The sequence below is a fragment of the Ctenopharyngodon idella genome, chromosome 10 (genome assembly GCF_019924925.1).
Source record: "Ctenopharyngodon idella isolate HZGC_01 chromosome 10, HZGC01, whole genome shotgun sequence".
In the NCBI taxonomy this organism is placed as follows: Eukaryota; Metazoa; Chordata; class Actinopteri; order Cypriniformes; family Xenocyprididae; genus Ctenopharyngodon; species Ctenopharyngodon idella.
In genome coordinates this window covers 22641472-22654352 of record NC_067229.1, presented here as the reverse complement: position 1 = coordinate 22654352, position 12881 = coordinate 22641472, and positions in this window count along the sequence as shown.

Genomic DNA, 12881 nt, shown 5'->3' with positions numbered 1-12881 from the left:
GAGTCTCCATTCTCTATTGCGTCCCGCTGGCTCACAGTACCCGTGGTGGAGCAGCGAGGCGGAGCAGAGGGACCCGACTCGGACGGCAGCGCGGCCCGAAGTGGGGTCAGACTCCGCAAGGTGACAGGGTGTGTGGGAGACGGCACAGAGAGGGTGGCCACGACACACACACTGCCACCGCTCTCTGTTCTCTTCGGTGTCTCCTTATAGCAGCAACAATTGCAGCCATGTCGCAAAATGTTTTTTTGGGGGGCATTAAATAATGGTGCAAATACCAGTAAATTGTCGAGCGCAAACATTAGTAAATTGCGTTGCGTGATTCATTTAAATACTCTTCTCCCATAAATTTTGCGTCTGAAAGGGAAACTCCTACAAATGCATATGCAATAAGGTCAGCCTCAAAAACAACTCAAATATCATTAGCTCATGACCTGTACATGGTGCTGTTCCCAAATTTGCCATGGACCCACAGATCATGGTTCCGATAAAATGTACCAATTTTCGTATCGATTGATCAAAGATTTGCTGAGATACAGCTGAACCAATTTTGGGTCGACATTAAGTTTGCGACATCATAACTTTTGAATAGAGATGAATAAAAAAAATGTTCAGAAAAGATCATCTAAGCCAATTTATGTAAGAATTGGGCAAAATTTGAAGGAGGAGTGGCTAAAAAAACAGAATACTGAACTTTTCAAAATGGCCACTACTGTAATGGGCAGAGTCTTAATGTAAGATGTTGAATGTGATCAGCATATTAAGAGGAATCAGGTGTACTAAGTTTAATTTTTCGAGAACAAAGGGTTCAAAAGTTATAACCATTTGAAAAGTGAACTTTTGAACTGGTGGTGGCACTATAGAGTTGTTTCTAGATACCTCAAACTTGGTCAGATTACTATTCATTACCATCACTACAAGTGTGCCAATTTTCATCATTTTCCAACTTGCGGTTCATAGGGCTGCCATTGACTCCCATTGGGGAGGAATACTAATAAAGTAATCTGCCAATTACAATAAGGGCTACAGCTCCTAATAATTTCATATAAAGATGTACTTACGTTCTACCTAAGTAGGTCAGAAAGCACTCTAAAGTTCAGCTAACTGAATTTAATATAAATTTAAACTAGAATAAATTTTCATTCAATCACAACTAACATGCCATTAAGTGTCCAAAAACATCACACTCAGTTCGCAGTGTTCTTTTAAATGATGTTATATTAAAGTTTGTTAAAGGTGCACATTCAGTTAATCAACTTAATTAACGATAAGAGCTATACATACAGCAGACTTACCTCTGTTCGTTGATAGTTTATCAGCATCCCTCCACCACCCCATCTGCACAGAAAAATATTTATTTCATGTTCTCACGTTTCAAGCCCAGTGGCTCTTCATCAGACATGAACACATGCACTTCTAAACCCTCATATACACCACAGACCTACATCACATTATCAACCACGTGACAAAAAAAAAAAAAAAAAAAATCAGAATGTCTCAACTTAAAAAAAAAAAAGTGTTGTGCTACTTGACTTCTAAGATCATGATAGCACTGATAGCACTTAGATGTTCGGCAAAGAGTTTTAAGCTGTTTTGCCCACGTTACAATGTCCACAAGGGCAACGCAAACATTAGCTGTTTTACAAGAAATCGACCCTCAGAGCGGACATTTAAGACATTGGAAATCACACAATCATCTTATAATTCCAATGATTCATACTGCAGTACTACTGTAGTGCTGTCACTGACCTACTGTGCTGTGGTGGATGCTAAGCACAGAGCCCATTTTGCTGAAGTGGCAGATGAGCAGACATCCCTCTGTCTGCAGATTATATGCCACAATCTTACAGCCTCCAACACCCACTGCGAACAGAGCATGTGAGTGGAAAGGGGTGTGGATAAACTAGCAAAGATTAATTTTGTGATATACTCACAGCAAAGTTCTTTTTTTTGTTGCTTTTTTTGCTTAGGAGTAAAACGAAGTTTGCAATACCTTTGAGGAGGTATACTGTTAACAAACATCCTGACGCAGTTCACACTGATAAGAGCACCATTTAGACGAATCTATAAATATGTGTTAAGTGCTTTCCTCTCAACAACAAAATAAACATACATAAAAAAAAAGTGGTGAGAAAATAGCAGTAAAGAAAGCATTTGATCATATTAGCGATGTGGATATGTTTGAATGAGCTCTGCAATTTGGCACTATCCAGTCAAGTCAAGTCACGTTTATTTATACCACTTTATATATTGCTTTTAAAGCCGCAAATATTCTAACTGGTATGTATAGGCCTACTGTAATTGAGACATTTACTCAAGAAATTCATTACAAACAAAAATAATACAAAGAAATTTCATGTCGGAGTGGGATTTGAGCGAACGTTCTTTTACTATTCGCATGAGTTGGTACATGAGTGGAGCGATCTCTTGGGCGATTTGCACTTGAGTGGAGGGCACTGTCATAGAGCAGAATATTGAGCGGAGAGTCACAGCGCTCTGCTTTGCTCACATGCTGTGCTACAAACATGTGTCCCAATGAAGGACTCGATTTCCTCAGTCAGTAAGTACCCTCTGGAGGAAAAACAAATATGGCACAGTTATAATCTACATTTGCTGTACAATGCTGGATGTGTTTAAAGGGTGTCTTCACAATGGCGGTTTAGTTAGAAACAGAGCACTGTTCACATGAAAAATTGATAATGTAAATCTGTCATGCGGGCCGGGAGCGCACCACTGTACCGAATCAGAGACTACCTGTAGGAGGTGGTCTAAGTTTGGTTGCACTTTAACTGTCGCACAAATAGCATGAATGTGAAAGCAGCTTGAATGCCACACTTTTTCAGGAAGCAAAATAACCTGCACATGCGTTTTAGCTGAAGACAGCATAATTAGTTCAACAAAACACATGTCGGGAAAGACAGAGGTGATGATTTACCTTGGATACAAGCGAGAGTAAGTGTGCATTGTCATCATGCAGAATGAGTGCAAACAGAGTGGCAAATGAATGGTTTGAAATCAGCTGCCTCCTCAATAGAGTCAATTTACATGCAGCAGAAAGCAACCTTCATGTGATGCACTTGGAGTAGACGTGTAGTTCACCACCAAATTAAAAAAAAAAAAAAAAGACCCACATTTTGTTTTTTTATCATGCTCCGTGCACATACTAGTGAAGTAAGATGAACGGAAATGCACCAGGGTTTGATGGACATGTGTGTAAAACCAGACCGACGCTTGTGAGGGGGGCACTGGAACAATCACACTCGGACACTGGGTACATTGCAGCACACTGATGCAGTGTGAAAGCCCCCTAACCCTGTATGTCATGCATTATGTTCTAACCATGAAATACTTTTTCAAATAAGTTAGGCTAACTCATCCTCACTCTCATCACATGGAAGAGCTAACTCTGCACTCTTCCTATTGCCCTTTTCGTAAAATATTGCTGTATTCATTTTCTGATTTTGTTATTTCTACATAAATATAACTATACTACAAAAAGCACTTCAAAATAAATAGAGTATAGAGTAATGAGAGTATAAGAGTAAATAGCAGTTGTCTTCTGAGGCGAAGAGGTCAACCTCTGCCTTCCCGAAGATCTCCCAGATTTTGAGAACCGTCTGGGGGTGGAGCGTCCACTCGTCTGAGGGGACATTGCTCCAAGACAGCATGTCTGCTCCCTGGTTCATTTTGCCCGGAACATGCTCTCAGCGATCGCAGGTTGGGCAGCGCCCATTCCAAGAGCCGCTTTGTCAGTGCATAGAGGCGTCTGGACGAAAGCCCGCCTTGGTGATTTACGTAGGACACTCATGCTGTCCGATCAGACTAAGACTTGGTGTCCCCTCAGGACCGACAGGAAGGCTTGGAGGGCCCGACAAACTGCTAGCATCTCTAAGCAGTTGATATGTAGCCTGCTCTCCTCGCTCGACCAAGAGCCGAAGGCTGGTCTGCCCTCGCACAGAGCACCCCAACCCATGTTGGACACGTCCGTCGAGACCACCATCCTTCTGGATACCGCCCCTAGGGGAACCCCATGAATGTACCACTGAGGGTCTCTCCAGGGGTTCAGGGCTGTTAAACAGGCCTGATTCACCCTGACATAGAAGCGGCCATTCTGCTAAGCGTGAGGTGGGACCCGAAGTTTCAGCCAGTGCTGCAGAGGCCACATTCGTAGGAGGCCGAGCTGTAGAACTGGGGAGGCGGAAGCCATCAGCCCTAGCATCCTCTGGAAACACTTCAGAGGAAGACGGGCTCTGATCCTGACAGAAGCCACGAGCTGCCGAATGGCCAGAGCATGCTCTTGTGAGACTGTCGCCCTCATCTGGGCTGAGTCGAAGACAGCTCCCAGGAATGATATTCGTTGGCTGGGGAGCAGTGAGCTCTTGGCGAAATTGACCCTGAGTCCCAGGCACTCCATGTGGCTGAGGAGCACGGATCTGTGGTGTGCTAGCTCGTCCTGAGACTGGGGCAATATAAGCCAGTCGTTGAGGTAATTCAAAACGCGGATTCCCATCTGCCTCAGAGGGGAAAGAGCTGTGCCCATACACTTTGTAAAAGTGCGCAGAGCTAGGGACAGCCCAAAGGGAAGGACTGTATATTGGTAAGCCACTCCTTCGAATGCAAATCTCAAGAATCGTCTGTGATGGGGGGCTATCTGGATGTGAAAGTATGCGTCTTTCAGATCCAGCGAGAAGAACCAGTCCCCGGGGCAAATCTGCGCAAGGATCTGTTTCAACGTCAACATCCTGAACTTCCGTCTCATGAGGGAGAGGTTCAGGAGTCTGAGGTCGAGGATGGGTCTGAGACCGCCATCTCTCTTGGGGACGAGGAAATACCGGCTGTAAAAACCCAATTCGCTCTCGGATGGAGGGACCACTTCTATGGCTCCCTTTTCCATCAGAGCCATCACTTCGGTGCGGAGGACATGCGCGTCGTCCGCTTTCACCACAGTGGGGACCACTCCGCTGAAACGCTGGGGTCTTCGGGCGAACTGCAGTGAGTAACCTCGATTTATTATCCCCAACACCCAGCTTGACACTCCGGGGATGGCCTGCCAGGCCTCGGCCCGTGTGGCAAGGGGTTGGATTAGGGCAGATGACAGACTGCTGACTTGGGGCCTGAGAACCGCGGTGGGTGGAAGAGGAAATTTGCTCCTTATTTAAATATGTTTGAGTTTTACTTCTTTCTGTTGTCACAGGCGCAACAATCGTGGGCCCAGCATGCACAACAAACATTTTCTCCAACACCCGGAAGTGATCGGGGTGGTGGGAGACTTAAGCAAGGCAACTTTGGGGGTGGTCCGGCCGCAGCGAGACATTGCCCCATATTCTTCCTTCCTGACGGATCAGGAAGATTTGGGAGGCGTCGGGTCCAGCACAATCCTGGGCCGGGGTCCCTGACGTCTCAGGAAGGGCTGGCGCTTGGCGGAGTGAGATTGCTGACATGGCTCCGGCGGTGGCGCTGGCTGGGTGGCGGAGGGCGCCAGCTTGCTCTGCTGCTGAGTCGGCACGGTTCTGGGGGGATTCGGAGCTGGAGCGCTTGGGCAAGAAGTGTCGCATGGCCAGGGACGACTTCTGCACAGCGGTGAAGCGCTCGTTGAAGCCCTCCACGGCGGGTCCGAAGAGACCGGTGGGGGAGACAGGGGCGTCCAAGAAAGCCACCTTATCTGCCTCCTTAATCTCGGTGAGATTCAGCCAGAGGTGGCGCTCCAATACAACCAGGCTGGCCATCGAGCGTCCAATAGCCTGGGCTGTGGCCTTAGTAGTGTGCAGGGCCAGATCAGTTGCGCTGCGCAGCTCCCTGAAGGCAGCGGTGTCAGGGCCGGACTCGTCCATGGAGCAGAGAAGTTTGGCCTGAAACACTTGAAGTATGGCCACAGTGTGGAGTGCCGAAGCTGCTTGGCCGGCAGACGAATAAGCTCTCCCAGTGAGAGCGGAGGTCGTCCTGCAGGGTTTGGATCGAATAGCCCACTTTTTTTTTCCTACCCAAAGCAGCTGAAGGGCAGAGATGAGCAGCCACTGCTTCATCCAGGGGCGGCATCCTCTCGTAGCCCTTCTCTTCAGAGCCATCCACAGTGGTGAGAGCCGTAGAGATGGTAGTACGTAGGCAGGCCGAATAGGGGGCGTGCCACGACTTGGTTAGCTCATCGTGGACCTCTGGGAAAAATGGTGCAGCGCGTTGACGAGGGGGCTGGCGACGACCGGGCAGGAACCACTCGGCCTCTGCGTGGGGCTTGCCCAGGCAAAAGACCGTGCCCGTTGTCCACTTGCAGGGGGGCCCTGCAAGTGCCACAGCCGTGGCACGACATTACTCGTGAGCGGCGCGAGAGAGCGGGCAGTCTGCGAGGGCGACGGCTCTGCAGGCGGTCGGCGAGTCTCAGCTGGTCCACTGCGAAGCCTGTCAACGGCGAGAAGGGAGCTTGATCCGCGGCGAGCAGGCAAAGGCGTTCAGTCTCGGTGTCCAGCGAAGAGAAGCGTCGTCGTCGCTGAAGGAGATAGATCTGCAATTCCAGTATTTTTGTACAGCAGCAGCAGCATGGATGACAAATACAGATTGCAATGTAGCTAATATCAACAACAATAGAACGCAGCAGACGTTGCAGTTTAGTAAACACTGTGTACGTGTTGCAATTTGAGTGAGATGAGTTGGCTAATGAGTTGATAATGCAATGTGAATATTATCATGAATTAAAACGCAAACAATGTTTTCACCTTATTTACATACTAAATACGCGAGCAGCTGTATTCGGATTTATGTTGGGCATATTTCATAACTACAGGACGAACAGCAATTTATGCCAATGTCGGATATGTTAGCATCTTATTTATAGATTTCACGTAGAATAATTTATCATTTCAACTTATCTAGAGTGTGTGGCTCAAGGGCGTAGATTTGGTTTCAACATTGGGGGGGGTTGAACGTTGGTATGCTGCCTGTTATTATTTTTTTAATTAAAAAATAATAATAATAATCTGTAATAATAATAATGTTTTACGTTATTGGATAATTTATTTCTTCTTTATCTATCTATCTATCTATCTATCAAACTAAATCTATCTATCTATCTATCTATACTTCATAACTTTATGAAATTTATGTATAATCATTCATCAAATTCCAACATAACTGAGTGATTCTAAAAAGAAATTATGTCAAAAATTGAAACCGCCAGTAGGCGGCAGCGATTCGCTGTTTTAATGAGTGAGCCACTTAAATCGTTTGTTCAGCCAATTCGTTCAAAAGTCAGATTAATTTAGGAAGAAAACAAACACCGATGTGAATACTTTTGTCATTGATAATTACAGACACTATTGAAAAATGAACTAACAACTAACAGACGGCTGTTCTGGTAACTGGTTACAGTTACACTGCTAGTTATGGCTAAATTGCAATGGATTAGCTAGCTAAAATATAAAATATATGTGGAGTGTACTAGGTTATTACACAATATTCTCATACCTCCTTCTCAGAACATGCTTTATTCTTTTTAACGTCCCTCTTTGACCAGGTTTAATATAGTCGTCTGGGCAGCGGTTCTCTTCATTTTTGGTGCTGCCCGCGCTCTCCCATTCAAACAGTACAGCACCACTCGCGTTGTTTTGGTTAAAGTGCGACGCATTGGTTGTGCGTTACCAATCGGTTCAAAGGAGGGGGAGTATTTTTTTTGTCTAATTTATTATGACAAACTCATATTTGAATAGAAACAAAATTATTGTTACAAAATAAATGAATTCTACATGATTTGAGTTCGCTATTCAGATGAGTGCACGGTTTTTTCAGCTCTCGCGGCCATACGGTTTCATTAATAAGTGTTTATGCTGCTGTAAGAACCGACAGTTGGTTGCACACTGCGGAGTTTGGTAAGTGATATGGGATTCACTGTCAAATTGCATCGAATGACATAACCATTACATGGAACAAATATATAATATATCATAGTAACACATTAGCATGTAACTCAGACAATAGATGTATAGAAATATTGATTCAAAAATATTTTTAGTTCTATTCAATGTCATTCAATTAATGTCACGTAAATCTAAACGCTTCACAGTACATTGCTATTCTTATGGCGGAGACGTTGCTTACACAGCATCTGTATTAAATCAAATTTCCGGATTCTGGAACTGGGCTGGGCATTCACGTCTAAACATAAACCTTTTCTTTTGATCTACAAAACATCATCTATGCCTTATTTGTCTTAGAAGGGTGTTTAAAGTATTACATTCGATGTAGGAGTAAAATACAAACATACAGCAGCAGCGATACACATTTTTATACAGCAGCAAGCCATCACTGCAACTAAGCATAGTGGACATGAGAAACATATTACCATTTAACCGGGTTACCTTATTTGCTCAACTTCCAATAACACTTTTCAAGGTTGATGTTTTCATTTACCTACACATGTTTCAGGCTGGGTTCAGATGAACGCGTGTTAGAGCCATGCTCATTATTTTTCCGTTGTCCGAATGACTTCCACTTTTACAATAGGAGTATAGAGGGTTTGACAATGACAATTATCAAATGATGCTAAATCATTATACTAATTATTTGCTCAGGTGGTTGTGGGGGGTTTCTTTTCTCATCTCTATTAGCCTGCAACGTGTTACCATTTGTTAAAGCCACACATAATGCGCATTCTAATTGGTTATGTTTGAGCCTTTTGGCTCAGGCACACAAAGTCATAGGCCACTAGAGTTAAGCCATTCGGCGTGGTAGCCCAGGCACACATATTGTTCACTAGAGCTAAGCCATTCGGCGTGGTAGCCCAGGCACACATAGCCATATTGTTCACTAGAGCTAAGCCATTCAGCGTGGTAGCCCAAGCACACATAGTCTAATAGGCCACAAGAGCTAAGCCTTATGGCCCAAAATAAATTAGTTTAGTGGCATGCATACACTGGTATGTAGGAACATATGTAGCTAACACCACATTGGTAAGTCACCAAGGACACCCTTTAAAAAGGGGGGTACACTATTTCACATAGGGCTACACTGCGAAATGCTTCACGCGCCTTATATGCATCTCATGGCAGCCCACATGTCTAACAGCTAGATCTGCTTGGGGGGAATAATGCGTAGGCAGATCTAGTCTGCCAAGACCAAGCATATGCCCCATTTCTCATTCTCAAAACTAATGGGCCAAGCACACATAGCTAGCATACACACGGTTCCTATGGCTCTTTGGAGCAGCAGCAGTACATATGTTTTGGGGGCTGAGGGCTGAATCGTCATCTTGCTATCTGCATGATGGGGGATCTTCTGACATACAGTACACTTGGCTTGTATTGTTCAAATATCAATGTCTCCTGCTCTGTTGGGGGGTAATTCATGTACGCTATATTGTACAGCAGCAGCGTGTCGTGTATGTATTGGCAGTAGCAAGTCCCGTACTTGCTCTGCAGCAGCAGCAATAATCAACAGCAGCAGCAGCGTAGCAGATCTCTTCCGCCAAGACCAAACATATCAACATTGTCATACCCATTACCATGCCAAACACTCTGAGAGTTGTCATGACAGAAATGCAAGTAAAAAAGTTCAAGCAATTATCGAAGACAAGTAAACAGTCAGTAATAAAATAAGAACAAAGAAACAAATGACAAGCATTAGGACAAATTAGTACAATAGAACAAAGATACAAATTCAATAAAGAGTGCTTTTCAGGTAGGTCTACCTAACAGAAGTAAGAAATACTAAAGAAACAAAGTAATCAAATGTAAAATAAAACACTGCATAGTCTTTACTGTATGAATTAAGCACACTGATATTTATTAAAGCAGCAAAAATTATTCAGTCAAGAGCAGTGAGTGACTTTCTCTTTGTCTTTTGTTGTGTGATTAACATTAATGACACAGTTTACCTTCACTCAGGTAATATAAACCGACTGTGCTTATGTGGATACACAGATTTTGACATACTTTTGTATGTATTTGACCGTTTAGCTGCACACAGAAAGCTGCCTGTGTGCAAATACTGAATCTGAGTTCTCTTCTTTCTTTTTTTTGGCACTTTTAATAACTCTTTTTAAAATCAAATGCATCCCGCTCTATTACTCATTCATCCATCTTCCTTTATCGCTAATGTGTTAATAACTACTGCCCACTAAATCGCCACTATATATATCATCATGCTAAATAACTTAAAAGTTTAAAAGAATTTAATAAATTATGATTTTTAATAAAAGTTTACAATATTTTTTAATAATAAATTATGTATTATATACTATAATGCTTAACAGACCATTATGACTAATTCAGTGCCATTCACGGCAATCTATCTTTGTGAGGAAACATTTTCTGCTGTAACAGCTGTAGAATAACATTACGCCAGACCATGTTTTGAAAATGGGGCCGAGAGCCATGGGAATGGAGCGAGCTCTGGAAGGTTAAAAGGAGGAGTGATGACAGTGCAAGATGAGAGAAGGCCAGGCCTGGACTTTTTGTTGTTTTGTTTTAGTTTATGCACCAGTCATCTGTGAGGGGTTGCTGCTTTACTTTCGTTTTGTTGTTTATTTTATGATTAAATAAATTAATAAATTATGTTAAAAGTTTGCTGGTTCCTGTCGTTAACTTTGCTACAGAGGCCTGCAAGGGTTTATGTTTCATGAGAATGTAGAAGTGTTTTCTATCTCTGGATTTTGTTTCCTGTCTAGTCCAGTGGATGGTGAAGCAAAAGTATTCTCGTAATGGTCTGTCTCCACCCAGTCTCTCTTTCATCATATCTGCATTTTTTATCCTAAACATAATTTAGAATTGTGGCCAAGTATGGTGTCCCATACTTGGAATTTGTGCTCTGCATTTCACCCATCCAAATGCACACACACAGCAGTGAGTATTGAACACGCACTGTGAACACACACCCGGAGCGGTAGGCAGCCATTTTTGTTCGGTGCCCGGGAAGCGATTGGGGGTTAGGTGCCTTGCTCAAGGGAACCTCAGCTGTGGGTAATGAGAGCGGAAGAGAGCACTATTCATTTACTCCCCCCACCTACATTTCCTTCCGGTACTGAGACTCGAACCTGCAACCTTCGGGTTACAAGTCCTACTCTCTAACCTTTAGGCCACAACTGGCTCTGTCCTAACTTCTGACCCCAATGATCGATGAAATCCCCTGCCTGCCTTCATTCTAGCACTGATTATTCAACCGATCGTGCTGTAAGATCTGCTCTAACGTCGGCCTTTTCGCTGGACTGCGATTCAGACACTGGCTAATCAGATCACGGCATGCTGTACAAGTTTGGAGGAGAGAGAATGTTAGTCAAGACCATGTAATACACCAAAGCTGACATTTGTGAAAATATCTTCTGAAATTCGTGATTAATATAAGCTATAATGTAAGTTATATGTATACATTAGGGTCATAATTTCATCCCTTAGCCGCTTTTCCACAGTCTGGTTGAACGGTTCTAAGAACGGTAAGGAAAAATTCCAGTTATATTCCCACTTGAGCCTTTATGGCACGTCACGATTACAAACTGTTCTCGGTCCGGAATTCTCAGCACAGTTTGCTAGTAGAATGCGTGTGACGTTGCAACTCAGGATTGGTCACTTGTCTGTTGCCTGGCTGCCAGTTTCTCTGTAGCTTGCTTAGCACGCTATTTGAGTGACGTAAAAACAAATAAATAATACATTTAAAAGAAATACCTAATCAGCCTCCCTAACACGGTTGCTATTTACATCTCATATTGTCTGTAAACTCTTGCATTACCAAGGCAATGACTGATGCATTTGTATTACATTCCAAAGAGCCGTATCTGTACTGGCTGGGCCGGATCAGCATGGAATAGAATGGTTAAGCAAAGAGAACGGTTTGGCCTGACAGTGGAAAAGTGGCTTTTATCTCACTGGTAAACATTTATGGCTGTTTTTGCCATTTTTTCTGTTAAACACCATTTAGCTGTTGTTCTAACAAGTTGTGCAGAGGCTCTGCATGTGCATTTATGAATGTCTATTCTCTCACCGTTGGACAAGTCGGGGTTCAAATCAGGACAGGCCTTTGCTGTTTCCTGTATACTGAAAAATGGCAAACGTCCATTCATCATCATATACAGCACAATGCCTAGAGCCCAAACGTTTGTTGGGACGGCGTGGTATTTGGGCCATTTGAAGACCTCTGGTGGGCAGTACTCTATTGCTCCTGTAAGCAAGACATTTTATGATTAATACATTTCCACACCAATACAATAATTAAATACAAAATACATGTAATACAAAATACCAGCTTACCTAGATATTGAATGCTGTTGTAGCCATTACTATCAACTAGGTGAGCGCAGCCAAAGTCAATCAACTTGAGTTCCAAACTGCATGTGTTCACCAGGATGTTGTCTGCATGAATGTCATTATGAAAGACGCCGTGGTCTATGCAGTGCTGTACTGCCAGGACTAACTGGCGCATCAAGCCACGTGCTATCGGTTCATTCAGTTTATGAAGATCAGTGATGAACTCTCGCAAGACTTTGCACGGTTGAGGGTACTCCAAAATGAGTGAGATGACTTTGGGCCGATCAAACCACTCATACATTTCTATTACATAGGGGCTTACTGGAGGACGCCTGAATATTAGCATCATCGCCACTTCTGTAACCAGAGGTCTGGGACAATCACGCTAGAGAAAAAGAGAACAAGACAACAAAAGGTTAGTTGACTATAGATCTGAAGAACCCATGCCATTGTATTTACATGTATTTACATTGCTTTAATTTTTTTGTAGATACAATCATCAGAGCCTTACCAGCTCAAAGTTTGTTGGTGCTTTCAGCTTTATCATTTATTTCAGTTATGGTGTACTACAGTAATTGAGGTGCGGTCACATTAATGTTTTCATGATTGTGTGGATACCAACTAAAACCAACATTTTAAACACCTAAATATACACTACTGTTT